Here is a 27,074-nt window from a genome sequence, read left to right as displayed (position 1 = left end):
GGCAGTGAATAGAGAGCCGTTCTGGCACTGACTGGCTGACAGTGGCCGATAGTATATATAGGCAGAGTACCAAGTGGATTGACTTGATAATTCGTGGCAGGAGGATGACCTAATAATGGTTCTGAGTGAAGGCTGAGAGGAGCATGGAGTGGTGGAAGAGCAATCAGTCTCAAAAACACAAACGACCCCAAATCATGGCAGATTCAGGATTGCAGGAGCTGAGACACACCTAGAACATGGTGGACGGTATGTCTGGAGAACCAGAATTGAAAACCACTGCTCTAGTTGACAGTTGTTAGTTAGGTATGATTTTTTTCCAAAAGCAATTCAATCTAGCATTGAGATCTGACAGTACAAATACAAACACAAGTCAATTATCTGAGGCCATAAGAATATCATTAGTGACTTTCACCAGTGGTGTTTCAGTGCTATGAAGAGCTGTTGCTGAGGACGAGATAATCATATACAGGACGATGCCAATAATTTTATTTTTAAAGAATCTTTATTCTTTATTCATAAAGAATCCCATAAAATCATTGCTACAAAAAGTTGAGGGAATGGATGGATCAATAGAACTATGACTCTGTATAAACAACTGAAATTATTCTTGTTTTCCTTTATTAATGATAACACATATGGTGTTCTAGCTTTACAAAGGATCTGTTTATACAAAAATATACTATTTTTCCAGATTAAGTAGGATTTATCTGTAAGTAAAGTACCATTTTCTATTCAGTTTCCTAATATTGTGCTTAAAAGCATGTAGCTCTAAATGTAAATTCTGTATACAAAATGTAGGTTCATATGAATCTGATATGTTGGGGCTTAAAGATGGGGATAATGGCAATCAATAATTTATTTCAGATAGTGTCTGTGTTATTAGAATAAATTCAAATGTTAGATTTAATATGTACTTCTGGAATAATGTTAATACTGTTCACCTGCCATAAATCTCGCAACTGCTTTGTCAAAAACAGGGGCTCTCTCACAGTCATGGCCTTCTAATTATGTTAAGATACTACCCTCTAGTTTTAGATTAAAATTGAATCTATGATTACCATGAATTTTGTTTATTGGCTTTCCACTTTCCTGATGAACATTCTCCTATATGAGTGATTTTGTGTTAAGCTGTGTCAGGGCAAGACAAGGCAAAGCTAAAGCTATTGCTCTCTTTAACTTGATGAACTATTCGTTTTTCTTTCTCCATACAAAGTATTTACTTAAGTGGTTCTTTGTTCAGCATTTTCTCTTTCCAGCAAAGACCCATTGTTGGAGCTATTGCTGCCACATACCCCACACCCCCACACACAAAAAATAAGTCCTGTTTTTGTTTTTATTATTTTTTCCTTTCATCCATCTCTTTGTTAAGAAGGAATTAATTCTTCCCTTGCTCAGGCTGAGGGATTGCTTCAAAGCCAAGGACATTTAGGCATCGGTAGGCTTAAAATTATTATTTACATTTCACTTTAATATCATTTGAATTGAAATGGGCTGCATATAATAGATCTGAATCAAACAATATGATTGGACTATATTGAATAAACTGGAATGATTGGGTATCTGGTCCAATGTGGATTCTCTATAATTAGAATTATGAAATAGGATTGTAAATTTGACCTATTGTCTCGTAGAGTGACTTGGCATGGCATTTGCAGTGAATCTATGTTATATGAATAAAATGAATTGAAAACTTTTATTAGAAATGTGGACACATTGCTCCTGATATTTTGATATGTCTTGCCTAAATGAAACTTGATAGAATTGATGCAGGTATCATATATAAACAAAACTCCACTGAATGACAAACAGTTTTTCTAAATTAGAAACCCATCTTTTTATATTAGATTTTTTATTTTACTATTATCAAACAGTCCATAATAATAGATCATAAACCGAACTCTCCTCAAAAATCCAACACTGTGCTAATATTTGCAGTTTCAGTGTCAACTACATAAATTACTACAATGTCCTCAACAGTAGGGCAATGAAAGATTAGCAAAGTGTGAATCAAATGATTAAACACATAAGGGATGATAGATTAGATCAATCACTGGTGGACATTGTGGACAAGCTCATTTTACCAAGTGCTGCAAATCCTCCCCAGGCAAAAGTATTTATTAAAAAGAAAATTATAGCTACATTTTTCTCTTTCACTGGGTCAGAGGGTGTATTATTAAAGGATTTGTATCAGTTTAAATATATAGATAATGTGATAAGTGAAATATCAAAATGGAAAAACAGAAGTCACAGCACTGATTTCAGTTAGGGTTATGGATGTCCAAACCAAGATTGACTGACCTGGTGTTACAATTGAGCAAAATTTCAGGAAGGGAGACTTGGGTCTATTATGGCTGTATGGGCTCTTTCCTCTACTATCTATTTGACAGAGCCATCACTTGAGGTCCATTACTCTCTGTCTGCTCAGTCTTCCAATAATGCCACTGCAACCATTGAGCAGGATCTTAATGGAAAATGATATGCTTGTTGGCAGCTCAGTGTAGCAATACTGCAGTGACCCATAACGTGTCATGATATAATGGAAGGAGAAACAGATGTAAGAAGGATTATTGTGGAATGAGAAATAAAGTAGGAATAGGAATATAAAAAAAACATCCGATAAGTGAACCAACAATGGATTCTAGCATTCAAAAGATTTCTGACAATACTAAAAACAGAAAACAATAACTTCTAGTGAGGCAGGTTTTCTAGTCCAGAAACTTCCTGTTGTTCATTTCCCAGCTCTGAAAAGCATGTTTACTGGATACAGCTAAAACAGCGGGTAATGGTGCATATAAATTCTATTTCAGGAAATATGAGACTCTAAGCGATTACAAGGACAAAACGGTATCCTTCTGTGCTAATACACATTCACAGGGGCTGCAATTTGTTGAATTGTGTGCAAGGGAAAGTTAGAAAGTAATATATATATATATATATATATATATATATATATATATATATATATATATATATATATATATATATATATATAAACAAAAGAAAAAAAAAAAGGGAGGTTGCTAAAAGCAGAGCAAACCCTGTCACATGCTGGGGTGAGTTGGCAAGGCGTGACAAATGGTGTTGAAGGGTTAGTGTTTCTGTGATACAGTTCAAATAGAGCCAAAAGCCAGTGCTGTCTGAAGAACGTAGTTGCTTATACAAACTGTCAAACCAGAGATTTGAGACTTTTTCCTTTTTGGCCAGGTCCAAAGGGACATATCTGTTATTTTTTTTCACCATACCATGTGGAATCTGCATATTAGTTTATGTTAATCAGTTATCAGTTAATAAAACCTGTAACATTTTTTAAAATGCTAGTTAGCTAGTAGCTATGATAAATAAACTAATATTCACTTATAGTCATTATGGAAGCCACCAAAAAGATAGTGTCATTATTTGGGTTTTGGTTTATGCAATAGTTTGGGTTTTATTGTGGTTTGATTTTGTACTTTGTTTTATGTTATCAGTTCTTCTGGCCTGCTCTGATCACTTCTGTCACCAGCCCATATTCAGTTCACCTGCCAGCATTCTTTCACCTCTCAGTCACCACCCTGTCACTCCCCCTTCTCCAGTCACCATCCAATCAGCTTTAGTTTACTTCCAGTCACTTTCCTTCCCCTGAATAACTCCACCCATTCCGGTAATTAGTTTCACTCCATTCACCTGCTCACTCCCCTACTTATACCTGCCATTGCCCCCTGCAATCTGCCAGAACAATTTAGCCTATTGGTGAGTCTTATCCAGCGTATTCTGTTCTGTTTGCTCTTTTGATACCGACCCAATTTGCCTTTTGACTTCTGAGCCAGTCTGATCCCGATCCTGTTTTTCCTGCCTGTTCCTACTTGTTAAGCTGTGTACCAGACCTAGCCAGTTTTTGGATTTTCTGAGCTTACCTGACCCCTTCCTGTTTTACCTGCCCGTTTGTGTACCAACCATGGACTGTTTATCAACCACAAGCTTTGTCTTGCCCTGCCCGTCATTTCTGCCTGCTTGTTAAATCCTGGTTCCTGGCAAGGTGGTGAAAGAGGCCAAACGACTGTATTCTGAGAAGCTGCAAAACCCGCTTTTAGCCAAAGACTCTGCATCTGTCTGGAAAGGGCTTAGATAGATCACAAATTACAAGGCTAAAGCCCCCTAATCCATGAACGACCAACGCTTAGCCAACGACCTGAATAAATTCTACTGTCGTTTCGACAGACAAAGGGACAGTCCTGCAACAACCCCCCACGACACCCCCCACGTCACCTTCACCTCCCCCACCTCAGCAGGGGCCTAGGCACCTCTTACAATAGACCAGTTCATTGTTATTGTTTTGATGCGGGTTTTTTGCGCATGCGCGCCGGACTGGTAGGCAAAAGGCGAATACAATGGCGGACGCAAACAGAGAAACTGACGAGTTCTCCATGTATTTTTCTTCTTTAGATAACGTACTACAAGATCGTTTTAAGAGTAAGTTGATGGTTGATGGTATCAGATTGCCAGATCCACACAGCAAAAGCCTGAAGGGACGGAGCGAGTCTGTGAAATGCTGGCCAAGTGTCCCGACATATACAGCTGCCTTATAAACACGGCAGGCCAGTACAGACGAGAGAGCATGAAAGCCCCTGAAACCACTGGACGGCTACAGTTATTTTATATCAGGAAAAAGGCTCCATCAACGCCCGCGACGCCATGAGGGATTAAGCGGGCGTTGTAGCGATCGCCACCTCCCCTCCGCCGCTATTTAAGTAGAACAATGACTAGAGCAGAATTAAGTTGTATTTACCGGAGATGAATTGTAGACTGCAAATTCTCTCGTAGTATGATCGCTCCCCCAGTCCATTGGGAGTGTCTGCCTGCGCTCTTTTCATTGAAAATATCCATTTCTTATTTCGTCCTTCCTCCTTCGGTAAGCGACAGAAACGTACATCCAACGATTTGGAATGCCTCTCTGTGCAACCGGGAGCACAACAAGTCGTAGGCATTGTTTAGATTCCAAAAATAAACGAAGTAAAAGTACGCTCTAAATCACCCGTTTTGTCATGTAGTAGACGAGAACAGTACTGTTTTTTGCCTACCAGCAGGACCCGGATGTAGCGCTGACGTCACGCGTGAACTACCCTCCTTCCCTCCACCCACCTCAGTGACAACTCTTTCCATACACGAGAGAAATGTTAAATACTCTTCAGAAGACAGACCCCCGGAAAGCTGCTGGACCAGACTCTGTCTCTCCATCCACCCTGAAGCACTGTGCTGATTAGCTGTCTCCAGTGTTCACAGACATTTTTAACACCTCACTGGTGACATGTCACATGCCAACCTGCCTCAAATACTCCATTATTATCCCTGTTCCCAAGAAGCCAATGTCCACAGGACTTAATGAGTTTAGACCCGTCGCCCTGACCTCTGTGCTTATCTCCTTTGAGTGCCTTGTGCTTTCACACCTGAAAGAGATCACTGACACCGTCCTGGACTCCTTACAGTTTGCCTATAGAGCCAATAGGTCTGCAGACGACGCTGTGCACTTCCGCTTTGGCTAAATAGTCCTTACCCAACAGAGGTATTCGGATGGAGCCTATAGGCCCGTTTACACTACACCTAAAAACCGAGCCATGCCGAGACCAGTTAGAGCTAGGATCAGTTACCCAAGTCAAGCCGACCCGTTTACACATCAGGCTTATCTCGGTTCCTTGGTTTCCTCGCCTCCTAGTGGCGATCTGCGGTGCTACCGCTCTCTGAGATTGAAGGCGGAACCAGCAAAACAAAACAGCGGCGCCCGTAACATTCAGGATGTTATGCTTGATATTGTGATATTTTGGTGTTTGCTGAGAGTCAGGGGAAGAAGGCAACCATTGGTGAATTTACTTGAGAAAGTTGGCTTTTTGGGAAGTGGATGAGACAAACGAACGTCTAATAAGGATTTACAGACGCCGGAAACAATGACAGATGCTGAGGTTCCTTGCGCTGCGAAGCAGAATCATCTCTGGAAACCATGTGGCACGGGAAGGAAGCTAGTATTTTTATGAATGTCTGAAATTTGTCTGAATGGAGTGTGAATTGGGACGTGCAGCCAGACACGGCGGAAAAAAAACGCGGACAGTCAGCTGACTGTAAGGGCATGACGCGGTATGCTCATGCGCTCTTTATCAGATAAACGGGCTAAAAAATAAAACCAGGCCGAGACCTACTCAGGAAATGGTCTGCAGTTAGCGCGGTCCGGTTATGTTTAGCGCGGTCCAGTTCAGTCTGCTGACTATTTACGCACAAGAGTTATCTCGGATACCGAGCTCGGACTGGTCTCGGCTCCGTTAAAAAAGTGTAGTGTGAACGGGCCTTATGTATCCAGCCCTCTAGTCTGGTATTACCCATTTGTCACGATGCCGTTTGTTTACCAGTGCTCTCCAACACACCCCTGATGCATACACAGAATAGCATTAATTATACTGAAAAAAAAAATGTGCACACAAGCCAAATCTGTTTACATCTTAGGTGACTTATAAAGGAAAACAAAGTTTTAAAAATGCTTGAAATCTTTTGCAGGACAGTGTATCTGTCAATTTCCCAATCTGATGTATCAGATCTGCAGTACGGAAAGCATTTAGTGCTACAGCCTCTGTAAATCAATTTACAACTTTTGACCATCCTGAAATCCCTGCCCCCACCTGCCACCCCCAGACCGAGTGGCGGTATGCTTGGAGACACATTTTGTAGCATTCAGATTTCTACTGGATGTTTCTCTTATAAAATCCTCCAGTTCAGCCAGTTAAACAATGTGGAAAGGTAGGAGCAAATGTTTTAGCATTTAGTGCTAAAGTGAGGCACTTGCTGATAATAGTAGCTTCTCAAACATGCTTTTTTTCCCACCAGTAGGTTGTTTTGCATTTGCCCCTCAGTACTTAAGGGGCATTGTGATCCATGTATTGTCAATGGAAGCAGAGAATGGGCATCCAGGGACCTCATTTGTTATTTCTGTTGTGGATGTTTTGCAAAGGAAACATTGATTTCTGCACCATGCACTTTGCATCATATCCAGTCCCCTGTGTATTCCAGACAGACCTTTTGTGGGACCTCTCCATCTCATTTCAAGTTAACTAGGTCTTGGGCCACATGGAAGTGCTTGTAGGAACCATAACTTTTTTCTCTTGTTCAGAAGTGTTAAAATGACTAGCAATAGTCTTATTTGTTGTTGTGAGTTTATTTGACAGTGAATTACATGGATAAGTTGGTTAAACAGTAAACCGGTAACAAATAATAACCTTTAGTATACTAAAACCTTCAAACAAATACAAAGTCAAAGCAAACATTTAGACCATCACAACAACTCATATGATCACATAACCAAAGTAATGCTTGCATTAAATCACAGACATTTTAGACCACATATGATTTATCAATGAACACATTAGAGCAGTCTTCTCAAACTCCAGTCCTCAAGGGCCAATATCCTGCAACTTGTCTCTGCTTCAACACATCTGACTTCAATATGGGCACATTTGCAGAGCTCTTCAGAGCTTTACTGCATGCTGGTGAGGTAGTTGCCATTTGATTCAGGTTTGTAGGGCAAGGGACACATCTAAAAGTTGCAGGACACCAGCTCTCAAGGAATTCCGCTTAAGACTACTGCATTAGAGCATGTAACCCGTCAGTCACAAACCAGTGCTTCAGTGGCCTGCAAAATGATTCACCCCTTGAGATTTTTCATCTTTTGTTGCCTCACAACCTGGAATTAAAAGGAATTGTTTGAGAGTTTGCACCATTTAATTTGTAAAACATTTATATATGAAACTTTGAAGATATGTTAGTTTATTATTGTGAAGCAAACAACTAATGAGATAAAATAACACAAAACCTCAGTGTTCATAGCTGTGCATCCCCTAAAAATCATTAATTTGTAGAACCACGTTTTGTTACAATCAGAGTTCCAAGTGGCTTCGGATCAGTCTATATGAGCTCGCACCACCTTTCCACTGGTATTCTTGCCCATTCCTCAAGGCAAAACTGCTTTAGCTCCTTTATGGTTGATGTTTGTCGCTTGTGAACAGCGATCTTCAAGTCTAATCCCAGATTCTCAATTGGATAAAGGCAATTTGATTGACTAGGCAGCTCTAGCACGTGTAAATGTTTCCCCTTAAACCACCCCAGTGTTGATCAGCAGCAAGCTTCATGTCATTGTCCCACTGGAAGGTGGCCCTCCATCCCAGTCTCAAATCGCAGGCAGACTGACACAGGTTTTGCTCAAGAATATTCCTGTATTTAACACATACATCTTTCCAGACAATTGTTCCAGTCCCTGCTGATACAAAACAGTCCCACAGCATAACACTGCCACCACCATGTTTCACTTTGGAGAAACGGTTATTGGGGTGATCAGATCTGTTGGGTTTACTCTAGATATAGCGCTTTCCTTGGTGGCTGAAGAAAAACAACATTTTGTCTCATCTGACTTGAGCATCTTCCTCCAGGAATCTCAGGAGTTGTCCACATGCCTTTTGCCAAACTATGGAAAGATCTTCCTATCTCTGCTGTGGAACTCCACAGCTCTTTCAGGGGTACCTTTGGTCTGTGTGCTGCCTCTCTGATGCCTTCCTTGCTTGGTCTGTGAGTTCTGGTTCTGGTTTACCTGGCAGGTTTGTTGTGGTACCAGGTGCTTTCCATTTGAAGATGACAGCTTTGTCAAGCTTTTTCCCTGTGGCCATCAGATTTGTATATTCTGTAAAAACCCAATCCTTTCTCAACATCTTTGTCCCTGACTTGTTTGGAGAGCTCCTTGGTCTTGGTGTGCTGCCTCTTGGTTGGTGGTGTTACAGCCTCTGGGGACTTTCAGAAAAGGTGTGTTTTTACTGACAGATCATCTGACACTCACAGCTGTGCTTAATGCAACTAATTGTGTGACTTTTGAATGTAACTGGTTGCACCAGAAGTTTTTAAGGTATTATAGCAAAATGAGAGGGTACTTATGCACATATTGTGTATTGCTCATGCACATGCAAATTTAGATTTGTTTTTAATTGTTTTTTTGTAGATTTTATCATTTCACTTAAACTCTGACTTTTTTGTACATAGACATCATAGAAAATATGATTAAAAGCATTTAATTCACAGGTTGGGACATAACATAGGGAAAAAGCCAAGGGGGGGGGGGGGTACTTTTGCAAGGCACTGAATCTTTATAATCTTACTGTGCTGTTAATATCTGGACTGTTTCCTTCTATGCTAATTACACATCTGCAATCTATCCATCAATCAAGTCACAGTAAAAATGGGCATGACCAGATTGTCCACTTTGGTTCTGGTAATCCAGTCCACCTACTTGTTATGTTCCAGGTCACCCAGAAGTAATATTCCTTTCCACACACGTCATCTTGCCATGTGTTAATGCATTTGCATCCTGGATACAATATGAGAATCAGGAGTCTCATATTATTACTTCGGCCATTACAATTTATCTTGGATTCATTACTTAATTATCTAATCAATAAAGCATATCAGCCAACATTTTGAATCTGGTTGTTATAGAAACAACTATGGGCTAATTGCCAAAGGTTGCATTTCTCATTTTTACTCCAGTTGGAGACCGTTTCTCATATTCCAAGATGACGTGTGATGTTAGTTTTCTGCCACACATAGCATGTTGCATGCAGTTTAAACTTTCATCTGGCCTTTGAGTTTAGGTGGATGATAAAGTCTTTGTACGTTTTAATTAGTGCTGTAACATGTCTATTTTCAAATGACTGAACATGAGATGTTCGGAGCTTTGGATATTGTTTTACAATCTCAACCCAGCTATGAACATCTTTCCAATGTAATCCCTGACCTTTTTGGTCTTGATCTTAGGAAATGTCAATCAGGGACAGATTCAGAAAAGTCAGAAAACACAAGATAGGGGTGGTTCTAGCTTAGTTACAGAATTTAAAGTGACCCTGTGGGGTTTATTCGGTTAAAAACCAAGCCAATCTCTCGAGAACTGAACAGCACATTAATGTCAATAATGAACATTTGCTGAAATTTAGGAAAGCCATTACACAAGTAGAAAATAACGGAGCACTACTCTTTTCCCTCCTGGCTTAGTTAATAAAGTAAGCCATAGAAGTGTGAGCTTTCTCTTTTTTCTCTCTCTCTCGACCTCATTCTGGAAGTACACTTTCAGGCAGATTTATGCATAAATCTTGGGAGTAAAAACATCCAATTACAGATGATTCAGCACTTCCTCTAGCTAGATAGAAGTTCACATTCTTACAAGTAATCATATTTGGTCTGCAAATTATCACATTTGTGTGAAGCTTTAGAAAAAGGCAGAACAAAAACCACAGGCACATGCAGACTTTGTACCAACCCCAAAATCATGCCCCTGGACCCTGGTGAATGGGCTTTACATGACAGAAATAAAATTCAGTGCTAAATCTTGTAAACGCTCAGTGTAATGTGGGTCGTAAAATGAGATTATGGTGCATCATTTTATTCTCTGGTTTTCACACAGTTCAGTAAATATGCAAACTGAAGCATGCCCTGGGTGGGTTTAATGCAGGTTACAAATATAAAGTGCATGTAATGCTTCCAAATTAGGTCCAACTACCTTTGGGGCTTCCCTTTAAAACTTTAAAGTGCCACATGGTATCTCTTGTTTTTAACATATTTAGTTAATCAAAGCAATAGAGTGTCAGCATTGAACACCACAGCATCCCCACATTCATTTTCCATTACAAGCATTTCACTCAGAACTAACCCTTAAGGCAAAATAAAGCCTTAGCTGCAGTCATTCAATGAGTCATCCGCAATCTGGTTAGTAAATATTAAATGTTGTGACGTGTTAAAACTGATTTCAAGATAAATACCGGAATAATTGTGGGATAGATACAATAAGAGGGGGGGGGGGGTGTTACACTTTGATCTGCATTTTTAAAACTAGTACCTTTCAATAGTTTTGCATTTAAAAGAGGGCCTAAAAACCATCTGGCTGATTTACCAGAAACGTATGTCCAATCACAGAACTGCAAGTTGCAGCAATGAAAGGGTTTGCAAAACTTAAACAAAGGTAAATCAACATAAAGTGTGAAAAAAGTGCTTTCTTCTTACGGTTTCATGGGTGTACAATATGTACCAAATTGGAAAAGAAAGGTTATGGAAAACAAACATAAGTATATCAAGAGAGACGTCAAAGCCAGGCTGTTAATCTCAAAGCAATGTGTCTTTAATGTATTCAATGTTTAACAAAGATATTAAATAATGGGAACAACATGTCAATGTCAAACTGACTTAGAATGTGTCATTTGTTATAAAGAATGTGGAAACCTTCCTATTTATTGATGAAGTCTTTACCTCAATATTTCAACCTATCAAAAAAGGAAAAATTGGTGCCATAAACTAAATAGGATGTTTTCGTGTCATAATTCTTTTGTTTTTTCAAAGTCTTAACTCTATTTGATCTGATAAAAAAGTCAAATGATGTAATATTACATTTTCTGTGTACAACGTTAAATAGATCAAATCACAGAAGAGGAGTGATTCTATATTTTAAGTCATGGGTTCTATTCAAAGCTGTAAGAATAGATTTTTCTTTAAGGAAATCACTTAAAAATGTATTCAGCATGATGTTGCATTAGATAATTTTCATGAAGCTACACACAATAGTCCACGTTATTCCACGTTTCAGCTGGTGGGCTGGTGCAGAGACAACAGCCTGATCCTGAACGTGGAGAAGACGAAGGAGATCATCGTCGACTTCAGGAAGTCGGCTGCACCATGCTCCACTGCTCATCAACAGCTCAACTGTGGAGGTGGTCAACAGCACCAAGTTCTTGGGTGCACATCACGGACAACCTCAGCTGGTCTGTGAACACCTCGTCACTGGTGAAGAAGGCACAGAAACGACTGTACTTCCTGCGGAGGATGAGGAGAGCCCGCCTGCCCCCGCCCATCCTCAAGACCTTCTACAGAAGCACCATAGAGAGCATTCTGACCAGCTATCTTTGTGTGGTGTGGAGGCTGCAGTGCCGCTGACTGGAAGAATATGTGGAGAGTGGTGAGGACAGCAAAAGAGATCATCGGAGCTCCTCTTCCCTCCATTAAGGACATTTCATCTCAGCGCTGCGTGGCCCGAGCCCGTAACATCATCAGGGACCCCTCATACCCCCACCATGGACTGTTCTCCCTGCTGCCCTTTGGGAACCAGGTTCTGCGAAAGCTTTTTCCCTGTGGCCATCAGACTGTTGAACTGCTGAAGCTATAACTGGACTCTGTACCACATTTGTTCTGCATTGTTTACATTTCAATTGCTGTACTGTGAAATCACTGTTGCACTTTATCATGCAATTTTATCCTGTAATTTACTTTATTCTGAAATCTACTGCAATTCACTGAAATTCTCAAGCTGCATGCAAACGAACTTTCATTCTGTACGCACTCTGTGCATACAAAATGACAAATAAAGTTGTCTAAGTCTAAGTTTGTTCTTTGGTTGGAAAAGAAATACAGGGCATTGTTCTTCTACTCATCCAAATTTGATGGGAGAAAAAAGAGTTTCAGTTAGGATTTCTGTTAGAGTGTTGACTCTGAGATAAAATGCATAACCTTAGAAATATAGCTTTAAATAAAAAGTAAAAAAGGATCCAACCAATACACATGCATCAACGTTCAATGGTGGGGGGTGTTGGGTAGTGGTGTTGGTGTTGGTGGTGGGGGGGGTTGGGGGGCTGAAAGCGAGATGAAATACATGGCAGCAATGCAAAAATTAAGCATTAGAATACAATTCATATATCCTTTATTTTCCCAGCAGCAGAGTGAAAGGTGAAATGAAAGGAGATACAAAGACCTTTTAAACATTGTATTATTGTTTAATAGTTGAAAGCAAGGTGAAAAAAAGTTGTTTTTAGACACTTTTGAAAATGTCAAGGCTCCCCAAGTATTCGGTACTCAGTGAAACTGTCACAGAGCCTTAGGCAATAAGCACCAAGTGAAGTCTCAAAAGTTTCCTCAACTTATAGGAATGACCAAAAGGCCAGAGTTAGAAAATCCATAAGGGCTGTTTTGAACAAGCTCCCTTTCATGTCCGCGAATGCATTTCTTAATTCAGAAGTCATTATTTTCTATTGATTAGAAACATCATTCATTCTTTGAAACTGTGCTCTAATTATTTATCTGGTTTCAAAAAAAAAAAAAAAAAAAGAAACTCTGACTGCCTTTCCTGCCCAAGAAACGATAAGAACCTGACTTCGGTAATCATTAAAATGCCAAGGTGCTTGACACAATTGAGTAAAAAAAAGACATATGAAATGTCACCCATGCTATTCCTTTTTCACTGTGAAGTTCTAAGCAGTTCAAAGCTAAGCAAGCGGGCAGCTTATTTGTTCATTCTGTCAATCAGAATTTCATTATGAGTTGAATTAATTTTGGCTATCGAGGGTCTCACAGAGGAAATCAGAACACTTCACAGATTTGGCTTTAATGTTTGAATCGTTTGCTCTTCTTGACAAGTGCTGCGGTTGCTACTGTGGGCCTGCTAGGAGGAAACATACCAAAGACCTCAAGCAGCACAAATTAGATAATTGCCATGGGTCCCAGAACTAGGGAGATTTTTTATTTATTTTTTACCAGCAACCCTATTGCTATATTTTAATTTTGTTTTACAGTATGATTTTTTTTTCTTTTAAGCCATGAAGGTGCAGAGGGTTACATATAATATAAATTTTCATGTGATAGAAATAAGGATACACAGATTAGTTTACAACCATTCTGATACAGTAACATGAAACCACCAAAAAAAAAAAAAAAAACCAGCAACTTGTCTAATTAGATTGCTTTATAATATCAAACAGAACAAGATGAATAAAACATAGCACTGAGAAAATACTCAGGTAAGCACCTTAACATTGTGTTAGGGTTAGGCATGATTAAAAACTGGCCTTTTTATTTTCTTACTAGTCTCTGGAAAACTCAGATATCAGCTTGATTTTTTTTGTAATTTCTACATCTGAGTTCAAATTTATTTATTTATTTTCAATTTTAGCCCAGATGCATTTAAATAGTAATAGTGTTATTTGGAACTCATTTTTGCCCTAAAGTGTTTCCCCTCTAATTGGGGTCTGTTTATTAAGGAGGGTGGCTCCTCCATGTGAACAGATGTTTGGCTAATTTGAAATAGCATGCCCGACGTTAACAATATAAGCATTGGCAAACTAAACAAAGATCAGCTGTGGTTCCAATTTCTGGACCCGGAAATATTAAATTGCACTAAATCTGATACCAGGGCCATACTCACAAAATTTCAATGACAGGATGTTATCAGGCCAAACTAAATTCAAAAACATGCCATTGAGATAACATTTGACTTACCACCCTGAAAGATGTGGCAACTTAGCTTTGGTTTGAAAAAAAATGCCTTTTATTGCTTTAGATTCCTGCCTCACTAGTTTTCTTGCCGAATAATGCCATCTACAACTAAAAATAAATATTGTATCAAAGCTGTTGAGCCTTAACGGTTTTAGGAGCAATATCTGTCTCAAATTGCATACCTGATGTAAATCAAGTACAGCTACATAGTTATTAAGTAGGACTGCTACGTTTTGCTGCCTGCGTAACAGTAACACATAAAATAATATATTTCCAGTGGAACCACTATTAAACCCATTTTTTATGCATGATTAATTAGTGATTGAACAAATTAAAAAAAAATTATTTTCTGAGCCTCGCCCAAATTTTCTTTCCAAGTAAACTTTACAAAACACAAAGAAAATCCTTCGGAAAAACCTAGGAAAAAATACCTGATTTTATAGATCAGCATCTTCACTATGACTGCAGCAAAGGACTGAATCAGTTGAAGCATATTTGTGTCGCAAAAGCTGTTGTGGGCAGTGATCCAGGTGGAGCTGTGATTTTAGCCAAATGTGCCAAAACCGTGCCAAGTGTGTTTTTCACATAATACAATGGAATCTGGTTAAATAATAGTGCTGCTTTCCATTGTAGGACTGCTAATGTATATAAATATTCTTTGATCAACAAATTTACCCCTTGTATCATCAAAATGTACCATTGTGCACAGCATTATATCAATAATGCACAAAGCTAAATCACAAGCTTGATTATGCTCGGATATTATGTTACCAGATATGGTGTTACAAAATGAGATTTACAACACTCTAAAGCGGGGTTTATCTAGTTTCATGTAATACTGGACATGTTGGGGGGGTTTGAGTGGGTAGATGTGTATTTTATTTAGTCTGTTTTTTTGTTTTATTTTTTCTAAACAGCTGCCACGTTTAGAGGATCTCGAAAGGGGCCTTGTCATGGACTATGACTTTACAAATATCTAGGGCAGCCACTAACTATGGTTCCAAACAAAGCTTTTCCAATAAAATTATCATGCCCTGTTGGCTTGTTATATTTAATTTTTTTGTGTTTTACATTTTGCTTTTGCTATATTTGTTAGTAAACAAAGCACGTTTGTGTATATTTACAACAAGACCGCATAACTTGAAGTACAATATTGTCCATGCTCTCAATGAGTAAACAAGGAGAGGCAACGGAGCCCACTCACATATATATGGTGTTAATGGCATATGGCCTTCATCATATTTAACCATAAATCTGAACATCATCCTGATGGAAAGCAAACCTCCTCCCTGATCTTAAGTCTTTTGCAGACTCAGTTACAAGTTTCCTTAAAGAGAGTCCCTTTTATTTAGATCTATCCATCTTTACCTCAACTTTTATCTTTATCTTCTCTGTCCATATTAAAATAAACAATCCCCCAGCATGATGCCGCCACCACATGTTTCATCTCTGAAGATTTTGTGTTCAGGATAATGTGCATTATTAGTTTTCCGCTGCATCAAAACGTTTTGTGGCTGTCCGATTACATTCCTCTATAACATCTATAATTACACTAAGGTTAAATTATACTCAGTTGAATGAACACATTTGGTTTTTGTAGGTGTATCAGAGTAAAGTGGGGCAGGAATAATGCACTTTTTATTCATAAAAATATGCAAACTATATTTTTCATATGTATAAAACTGTGAAAATCCTTAAAAAATATTGTGCTACTGTATGCTACTTTATGGTTGCATATTGACAAGTATGGAAAAGGTTCAAGCCACTGTCATTTTTTGTTAAATACACACATTTTGTATATCACATGTACACCAGATTGATCCTTTTTTTGGACTATGGGGACTCACTGTATTACTATCAAACTGTGTTAATAGGCAGACATTTATATGATTGGTAGACGAGCACAAGTCTGCCTTTTTTTTTTGTTCACAAATGGAGAGAGTGCCACAGTGGGAAGCCATCATTACAATGTGTGTATTGTATTTCTGCTATTCAAAATCAATGCTCAAGCTCAATACGAGGGTGCACGCTCTCTTCTGTGGCTTGCGCTTGAGCTGAAAAGATAAACAATGTGTCAACATGCCAACAATATGACAATCAACTGTTTATGCAATCCCAAATAGTAGGCTGGCTGGCTGATACGTCAGCATTGAGCCGGGGACGTAATGCGATTTGGAAATAAACAAATTCCAGCGCGGTGTCTCATTGTGCAAACATCCACTCTGAGTCAGATGTGAAGTTCTTAATGACATTAAGTGTTACAGACAGTTTTCTTCACAAGGAAGTGTCTGACTCACTTTGTCTGAATGCTGATGAGACAGCAAAGGGGGCGTCCAAGTGGCATGCTGATCGGGATAGAAAGGGACTTATTCATATGCAGCCCTGATCGCGACTTTAGTCAAACAAAGTACATCCCCCCCCCCCCCCCCCCCCCCCCCCTCTCCCCGCAGTCTTCTAATGACTTGGGGATTTGTAGATAGAAAACAAACAAAGAATAAGGCACCATGATGGACTTGTAATTGTATTTTCACTGCTGAAAACTGTGTTTGTTTACACTGTTCTTATCTGGGCTTATTAAAAATTCACAATCAATATAATCAAGCATTTGGAGACAACATGGCGCGCGTGTCAAGCTAAATTAGCATGCGACCGCTGTTAAACCAAGAGGGAACTAGCAAAACAAGTGTTTTATTTCTCAGATGGAGACATCAATAGTATGAAAATACATATGATTTGGCGTCAAGTTTGTTTGTTTGGATTTTTTCAATGTATATATATTTTTTTGTCACTGTTTTGGAATAACTGATGCTTTGAATGTATAAAGTGCAGCACCAGACTTCAGTCTGGGCTTTATTTCTAATAAAAACATGAGGAAAGGCAGACATATTTCATCTACAAGATTTATTGGCATAACTTTATCGATCCCGACAAGGAAAAGTACTTTATCACGGGGTATGCCACTGAAATGTGATTCTATATTCAGAACAAAACACAATCAGGACTCCGTCCATGTGGGTATTACAGAGTAATCAGTGACATGTAGTAAATAATGATCCAAAGGGTGTGTGTGTGCTAAAGCAGTCCTGCTTGCATTGATCTGTGAATATCTACACTTTCTTTCCAGCAAATAAATAAATAAAGACAATTTTGAAATATTATTTTACAGATTTCTTCAATATTGACTTTTTGGTCACAAAAGTGTAAACAAAACAGTTTTCTAATATGTGTTAAAATGTATATAAAATGCAGTTAAAAAAACTTAAATGATGTAACTTATGAAGAGAGATAAAAAAAAAAGTTATTAAACCTGATCCTAAATGGGAAAAAAAATTTCCCTTCAATTTAATAACTGTTTTTGCCACCATTGTCAAAAATAAACCACTCGGGCATGCTCTGATGGCGCAGGGGTAGTGAGCACGGCCCATATAAGGAGGCATTAGTCCTCGTCGCAGCCGTCCCAGGTTCGATTCCGGTCAGAGGTCCTTTACTCCATGTCTCCCCTTCTCTCTCAAACCCCCTTTCCTGTCAGCCTATTTTGTAAAAACAATGAGCCACAAGTGCCATAAAAACATTCATGTTTTTTTAAGCCATTTAATAGTGAACTTGTTGTGAACGGCCAGACGTTTTCCTTCAGAACTGTTTGATGGCAAACAGATTTAATTGGATCCATCAATTATAATTTGTTTCCACCCACAACCATCACAATACCACCACCATGCTTGACCATGACATCTTTTTTTTTTAAATGCTTTTGGTATACAAGATGTACGGATCCTTGCAAAATCATTAATTCCCCTGGCTTTTTACCTATTTTGTTACTTTCCAACCTATAATTTACATGTTTTTGTATCTGATGGATCTGCACAAAATAGTCTAAGTTAGTGAAAAAAAAAAAAATAGAAAAAAACATATTGAATAAAATAATAACAAATTAAAAAGCCAAGCCACATACATGTGCATTTGCACGCGCCATCTTTTGCTACGAAGCCCCTAAAAAGTTCTGGTGCAACCAATTATCTTGAAAGCTTCCATAATTAGTTTAAGCATGTTAGAATTAGAAGGCATGTTTTAAATTTGTTAAAAGGCTTGGGGGCCCCTCCCCAAATGCATGGAGGGAGATGCTCTGGTCAGATGAGAGTAAAATGTAACTTTTTGACCAACGAGGCAACCGCTATATCTGGTGCAAACCCAACACCCATGAACACTATGCCCACAGTGAGACATGGCGGTGGCAGGATCATGCTGTGGGGTTGCTGTTTTCTTTTAGCAGCAGGGACTGGGAAACTGGTCTGAGTGAAGAGGAAAAGTGGATGGTGCTAAATACACGGATAGTCAGTCGGCCTGTAATTTGAGACTGGGACGGAGGTTAACCTTCCAGCAGGACAATCACCTGAAGCATACTGCTGAAGCAACACTTGTGGTTTAGGGGGGGACATTTAAATCTAATTGAGAATCTGCCCTAAATATAATTCAGAATCTGTTGTTAGTCTTTATGATTTCTGTTCACAAATGAAAAGCATCCAACATGAAGGAGCTGGGGCAGTTTTTGCCTTGAAGAATGGATAAAAAAATCCCAGAGGTAAGATGTGTCAAGCTTAAAGAGACTTGTCCAAAGCGTACAGCTCTAACTGCCACAAACGGTGGCTTTACAAACTACTGACTTTAGGGGGGTTGAAATGTTATGCTCACTGAAGTTTTCAGATAATCTGTTTTATTTGTTGTTTGCTTCACAATAGCAAAAATACACCTTCAAAGATGTCAAAGTTGTTGGCATTTTCTGTAAATCAAGGGGAGCAAACTCTCAAAAAATTCCTTTTAAATCCAGGACGTGAGGCAACAAAAGATGAAACATCTCAAGGGGTAAATACTTTTGCAGGCCAATGTTGCCTTTACATCCCAGAAAATATTTTCTCCTAATTATTGGAGATCATTGAGATTAATTTGTTTCATGTTTTATGATGCTCCAATGCGTTTTTGAAGTGTTTCCGGAGTTTCCGGTCACAACTGTTTCTAGACGTAATTTAGGTGAGAAATAACTTTTTAAACTGATAATTGTTAAATTATAAGATTTCTAAGTCATCGTAATGTCACAAATGGCATTATTTTACGCGTCTGCAGTAGTATGGCTCTTATGCAACACGGTTAATGAAATTTAACCCAGCTTTTCATACATTTCCTTAATCACAGTTACTCCATGATTTAAGAAAGGGAGCATTTACTTTTGCTCATGTAAGTTCAAGTTAATTTGCATAGCTTTCTTCCTTAATATCTGGAATTGTTATACAGGTTTTTTTTTTGATAATAAAACTTTAGTTGACGTTTTGAAACATTTAAGTATGACAAAAGAGGGGGGAAAAAAACAGAAAGGGGTGCTTTTTCAAAGTGCAGTGTTCCGTAACACTTCCATAATCTTGTGTTTTATACAATTGTATTCACTACACAGAAACAAAGCTGAATGCAAAGCATCAATTCCCCCTAATAAAGAACACATTCTCCTATAATTACATGGATATTTAAGGTGTTCCAAAATTTCCATAACAGACGTTTTTAATCAAATCTTTAATGTCTGATCAGTCAACGTTCGTAACTTTTGTTTACTTCTCTGCACTGCAGCAGGTCAGCGCATGTGTTGTCAAAAGATAAATGATGTTCCCCCCGCGGATATCCCCCCACTACCAAGTATGGGTATCCAAGCATATAACATCATCTTTACCCTTACCCTCTCTGAATCAGTCAATTAACTCAAACGCACTCACATACCTGTCTACATAATTGTGTCCCCAGTGCTTAATTATCTGCAAAAATTTAAGAAGATGAAGCCTGAATCTGTCAAAAGAGGGAATAAGGGGGTAGAGGAGGGGGTGGGGGGGGGAGTTGTAAAATACTACTACAGTTTGTTAGTGCTTTGAAACTAGTAATGAAGGTACAAAGAAAACTGGAAAATGTGATCAATCCAGTGTTCCTGTAGGCCATTTTATTAAGAAAAATAGCATGCTCAAAAGGAAGAGTCTGCATCCATTCCTATTTCTAATCACAGAAATTAGGAATATAATATTGCAAATATCTGCAATCAGTATGTCTCTCAGCCCATGCATCTAGCATCGGTATCAATCTTTCTCATTCTGTCCTGATAAATCTGTATCCAAAATAATTTTAGCATCTTTCTTAATGATAACAGTCTGCTTTGTTGAGACTATGGTGATCAAAGGATTACCACAATTTATTTTGACTGCTTTAAGTGTATTGCTACTCAAGTTGTAGTTTTCAAGTCTGGTAAAAAAACAAAAAAAAAAAGTATTTAGATTTACAGTAGATCTGCTTTGACCTAAACCATTCTATTGTCGCTGTGGCTGGATATTTAGTGTCAATTTAAACAAAATGAATGAATTGACGGGGAAAATGTGCGGTCCTCTCGGCAACTCTGACCCATGCGTACGCTCAGTTTGAAGACAGGAAAAATTGCCGATGCAGATGGTAAAGTGGTGAATTGTAGCCAGACTGCATGATAATTCATATGTTCAATTTCACTCCCTATCAGGCTTTAATCACAGCTCGACTTTATCATAAACATCCAATAATGCCGCGTTGTTCATGCTTGCGGCAGTGACACACAATTATACAAAAGGAGCTCTCAAATAAATAAATAAAAAATGGCAACTTAAATCTTAAATAAAAGTATGCACAACATTTTATCAGGGTTTTCTGGCATCTTGATTCTCTCCCCGATGACCAGAGTATTGTGCACCGCGGAATAACAGATAAGTTGTGACAAGGTGTGAGGCAATTACTTTAATTACTGTAAGCAGTTAAATACACCCATACTAAATGATGTGCGGTACAGTGCGTGCGTTGGAACTGCAGGACGACCTTCCAAATAGGAGAATTAGGAAGGATCAAAAAATTCCTGGTAAATAATGATGACTGGCAAATATGCTGCTTTAGACTCTGAGTATAGCATTCAGCTGTAACTTACAGTGGACAGTGGTTACACAACCCCCCCCCCCCATCACAGGTGTTGGACCTGCTCTCCAAACCCCAGAGAGGGTTTCTTTATCATGGGAGGGAAACCTCTCATTCCTCCTTGTCTCCCTCCCTCCGTAGATTGTCAATCTGAATACACAGCCTCAGAGGAATTTCAACACAGGGTATCTGTGAAGTTGTCATCCCACGTTTGAAAGACCGATCAACTTTACCTCTTAAGTTATTTTAATGTGGGCAACATACAGTATGTGCTTTAACATCTGATTTATACATTTAATAAACTCCGCTGAGTAATTTTCTTCACAGTTTCTTTGCTTTTTCTCCATGGTTGCCGTTTCACCATGAAAAAAACAAACAAAAACTGATCAGCTGACCCATTAAAATACACATTAAAATTCACGACGTGCTTTGAATTGACCAATTATGGTTGAATCTAGGCGTATAGAGGGTGGGGCATGAGGAGGAACAGGGTACACAAAGGTTCAGGTGCGGTTGTGATCTACAAAGGAAGATTGCCTGCTGGTGTGCGTGCACATGGTTTTACACATCGGAATATGTTTTAGCATACGCAATTTTCTTTTTCTTGGCCTGCGTACACTTTTAGTATGGATTCTACGCAATGTTTTATAAATAAGAACCTAGGTTATTAGCAAAGGATCTGGTTAGAGAGCAGCACTCCTCTAGACACCTTTGCTCTTACTTTCAAGACTAAACAAGGACAAAATTCATGTGCCCGGCACACTTATCAAATCTGTGTTTAGTTTTTAAGGAAACCACTGCATAATATTCTGACCTCTTAATTGTGCTAATCTACGAGTTGAAAAAAAAAATACTTTTTTTTTTTAAATTAACATGATAAATGTGACATTTTTTAAGGAGCATTGATATGTTTGTGTGGCACTGCATGCCAATCCATGTGCATCTTAATACACATGCAGCAAAAGGAAGGTCTGACCGTCTTATTTTGTTTAATGTCTTAAACCAGACAGCACAGCACATTGTCACGATAACTGATGGCATGTTACCCTACTTAAAAGAAGTTATGCCTGCAGTTAGCAAGAATTTCCATTAAACAGGCCCCGAGTTTGTTGTCTCTATTGATTCAATCTTAGATTATTGGGGGGGGGAACTGCTCAAACATTTGATATCGTCCAACACATTAAATGCTGTACATTATGTTTGAACAGATAATGCAATCTCAAGAAACTGCTGAGAGTGACTCGCATAGGGTTTATAATGATATAATAAAGAGATGGATGCTGACATCTGATTTATAGCTATTCATGTTTGCAAACCGAAATTAACATGGACTATACCCTGTAGTGAAACTGAGGCTCATGTTTAAACCGTTTCTCTGGGGCTCGTGGGTTGATCTGAGAGAAGGTAAATTATGGACGAAACCCGGTCAAGTCTATCAAGCTTAACTGAATTTACAGCTGAATGCAATGGGTTACTGCCAAGAGCTTGATAAATATCTCCCCATGTGGCCACGCCAATGCAGCTACTTAACGGACAAGATATATAAATACATACTGCATTGCTTCAGGCTTTAAACATGCAATTATTCATTGTTTGTCCTCATGAGACCAATTTTCATAAGGCCTCGATACATATTCCATAGCCTTGAACTGGAACTAATCCTACTGGGAAGTATACTTTCCATTTTTTTTTCCTTCAGGTGGATATTATTTTTATTCTGTTTGCTGCTGGGCTTCTCCCAGAAATGGTCAAGTGTTTTCATTAAAGTCTTAATAGATGCAGTCTCCTCCCCGAAGTAAACTTTTCACCTTGCCTCAGTGTCGTCTGGTGGAAGATCAAAGGAGATGGGCACAGTTAATGAGAGATGCTGGGTGCTGTTACTCTGAGTCCATGAACTAAATGGTAATCACCACCGAGATCAGATTTGATCAAAAGTAGAAACCATTATTTATTACCCTTTCTTCTGTAATCATCTTATACACAAACACCATTATTTTTGGGTTTTGTCCAAGCAAATTAATGTGTCACTTTTTTTTTTTTTTGTTGGCCACAATGAGACACAAAATCCCAACTTGTTTTTGTTGTAGCTGTATCACCACAAACATATATAAGGATTGTATGCAATACCCCAATGTAGTGCATAATTGTGAAGAGGAAGTGGAACTGTCCATGGTTTGACATTTTTTACATATGCAATCATGAAAAGTGTGGTGGGCATTTGTATTCAGCCTCCCCAATTCAATACTTTGTAGAACAATATTTTGCTACATTTGAAAGTAATTTAGGGTACTTTTCTACAAGCTTTGAACGTCTACAGGCTCAGGTTGAGCCAAGTCTTCTTTGCCAAATAGCAAAAGCTCAGTCAGATTGGAAGGACATGTCTGAACAACGACTTTAAACTACGGCCACTGATTCTCAACATAAATTAGGATCGGACTTTGACCGAGCCAGCACATGCTTTGATCTAAACTATGCCTAATAATTTAAAAAGGGAAATAGCATACAAAATCCACTTTTTATCCCTTTAGCCTACATTCTGTCGCGTACTTGGAGTCTCTAGGAATGCAGAAAAGTTGAACGTAGTCTCTCTATGAGCTACATTGATGTCTTTAAATTCTGTTCGGTTCATAATTTTCAATAGTTCAGTTTTCTCTGTTAGGTTTTCTTTTTCAACAATTATGTCGCCGTATTTGCTGCAGAGCTTTTAAACAAGGTCAACAAGGCTAAGCAAGTACACCATTTTAAATGTTTTGATGCAGTGTAGTCCAAGTTTAAAGTGGCCTGATCACATACTATGACTTTACAAATTTCTACGCCAGGAGCTCTCTCAAAACAAAAACATTTTTTTTTATTAAATTATCACACCCCTGCTGTCCTATTATGTTTTGTTTCTGTGTTTTCCACTTTTTGCTTTATTTGTTAGTAAACACAGCACTTTTATGCATATTTACCAAAACTAGACCACATCACCGGAAGTACAATAAACAAAGAGAAGCAATGGTGCCCACATACATGGAAGATGTTAGAATGACTAAATGCAATCATGAGTATACGTTCATTTTTAGCTGTGAAAGGTAATGCCACTAGATTTGTACTGTAAAGTGGTTGGTCCAATTCCACGCAGCACATGAATGAGGCATGTGCTCCGAATCCCTCCACTATGCCACTTCCAATATGGCAGCAATGCTGACATGCAATTCGATACTCAACGATGCATCTACATATTATGTGACAAGCCACAGCAAAACCAGGAACAAGTTATTTACAGATTCAAAAAGAGTGGACCCTAAGCTTTGCAATGATGTCAAACTTGTGGAAATCAAATTAAAAATATATGACCATTTGAAATTGGGCGAAAACAGGCCTCAAAGTTTCTTTAGAATCACCCCCAGCCAGAGGGGTGTTGACAAAAGCTGTTAATTTGAATTATTTGGCATACCTTTCAGCAACACATCCCACCCAGCCCTGCCAGTCAATAGAGGGTCTATGTCAGCTCATTACACTGTGACGTGAACCGGCAGCACTCTTTTTCTATCGCTGATATGTAATTGCTCATTCAGAAAGAGGGATCATGCTTTCTTTGGCTCAAAGATAGAAGTTTTAAGGGTTGGCTGATAAATGTGTGTTTCTGCTCAGGTATGAATAGGTGTGTTCACACCTTTGAATAGGTTAATCAACAAGAGGCTGACTTGTCACTTGACTTGTACCCATCAATTGTTAAGTGTGGAAACCCATGAAGAGAAACGGGGACAATAACTTGAAAAAAGAAAAAAAAAGCAGGCCGTTTTTGCAAGTCACTGTTACTGTTCTATATAAGCTTTCCAGGGTCAAACATAGAACCACTCTGTTTGCAACGTTACACCATTAGTCCCAGATACGATTGTACAAATTCTGGACTCGCGTCTAAAGTTCCTTAAATCATCAACGCAGTTGCAGCAGTGTAAGATTCACTCAGCCAATCTTGACAACATTATTACTTAAGTTCTTTTCCCCATGATCAGCATCTTCTCCATGGTGCTGATAATTAGCCTATTAATTGCCTCCACTTTCAAAAATTTGAGCACTGAGTTGATGTTCCACCCAAATGGCTCCTCTAGTCTACAGTTCCAGACTGAAGGATAAATCCACTGCCCCTGGATAACATGGGAGCAAAGAGACACAATTTTGCGGGACATTTCCAACCTTCCAAAAATCATATTTTGAAGTAGGATATATTACTGATAAAACGGTTAGCTTAAAGGTTTTATTCAGACTTGATATCTTTCATGACAAATTCGTGGTAGCTTCCAAAAATCCACAAATGCCAGCATAAATCCACAAGGACTCTCTTTCTTTGAGAAGTGGAAAGGTGCGTCTTCCACACGCATTGTACATTTCCTTCTGGTTCAATTTACAATGCACCAATAAAAGGTTGCCCCCTCCGTGTCTGCCACCCCTCAGTGTTTTGACAGTTTGAGGCTGAAAACCCCATCAGGACACTCAGTTCCATGCATGAGAGCTTTCCTGTTAAGGCTCCCGCTGAGGAAAATGGGCCCTTCTCCTTAATTTACTGCCCGAGTCAGGAGAAGAGCCCACTGATACATTCTGAACTAACAACTGTGCTCAGAGGCCTATTTATTTGCCCTTCCCGTTCTATATCCCTTTATTTAAAACAATGTTCCATTCAGTGGTCTAAATTTCTGCTTCTGTCACCATCTCTTCTTTAGGGTAATTTGATGAATATTGATGTCACTGGCAGCAACTGTTTATCCACTCAGAACAGCATAAGGAAAAGTGTGAAACAGCTCTAAGGCTTACACAACCAATCCAATACTAAAATGCTCTCTTATCCCTTGATATGGAATGTAATCTAGCCAAATATTGAACAAAAAAAGGATTTTGTTCAGATAAGAGTTCCACAACGGTGAGCACTTGGCATTGTTTGTAATTCATCTCTCAGACTGTTACAATGTTGAGTAAAAGTCTTAAAACTACACAGACTCATGCTATCAAATGGATATACCTGAATGCAGTGAATGACTTACCTGCAGTAGAATAATCTCATGGTATCTTTTAGTGTAAATCCAGGTCATTATGACCTGAAATCTAATACTAAAGAGGTCACGGTCAAAGCAGAAGTCAACTGTAATAAAATCTTCGAACCTTTCAGTAAAAAGGTCTCCGTGGCAAAAATATCCTTGTAGGCACACAAGCGATGAAGTGAAGAAAAAAATTAATTGCCTTCTATTTTAGAAGGCAATTAAAGTGAAAACAATTCAGCCCAACTCGTTGCGACCAAGGGTCAAACACTCCTGTCCTGTGTTGCCTTAACGAGCTGATTAAACAAACAACCAATCAGTAAAGACAGCGGTCCTCAAAAAGGAAATGGGATAGGAAAGAAAGATAAAATGAATAAAAATAGGTTAATTAATCAGCTAAAAACTTTGGGAAGAAAGTCAGCTATTGGGCAAAATGAAAATCATCCTTGTAATCGTTGATGCTCTATTTGTCATGTTTGTTGGTATGTGAGTCCTTTGAGGAAGAAACAACTGGGGAGAACAGAAAAATTATGAAAAGGTTTATAGACGACAGTAGAAAAAAAAACCTTTTCCAGCTTTAAAGGACAAGTTCAGGTCGGCAATGAGGATGAGAGGTGTATAGAGTTATTAAGAAAAGCAATGAAAGGTGGTTTATGATGATGATGTTGATGAAAGAGCCTTACTGTTGTGGTGATGATGAAGATCCCAGAGAAGAGGTAAGTTAACCCGCAGATGTTGAGGCTGAATGGTTGTGGGGAGTGCTGCTGGTTGGTAATGATCTTTGTGTTCTTT

General features: G+C 38.7%; 1 long non-coding RNA gene across 1 annotated transcript in view; it reads right to left on the bottom strand.

The window, feature by feature from the left end:
• The window catches only part of LOC118557761, a 44,633-nt gene extending 18,071 nt beyond the window's left edge, over positions 1 to 26,562 (bottom strand). The window contains exon 1 of the long non-coding RNA XR_004927981.1: positions 26,289 to 26,562. This is a non-coding gene — a long non-coding RNA (uncharacterized LOC118557761). The remainder of the gene's footprint in view (positions 1 to 26,288) is intronic.
• Between the last annotated feature and the right edge of the window lie 512 nt (positions 26,563 to 27,074).

This window comes from Fundulus heteroclitus, chromosome 24, assembly GCF_011125445.2.
Source record: "Fundulus heteroclitus isolate FHET01 chromosome 24, MU-UCD_Fhet_4.1, whole genome shotgun sequence".
Lineage (NCBI taxonomy): Eukaryota > Metazoa > Chordata > Actinopteri > Cyprinodontiformes > Fundulidae > Fundulus > Fundulus heteroclitus.
Note: the sequence above shows the minus strand (reverse complement) of the source record. Positions and strands in the feature narration are given on the sequence as shown.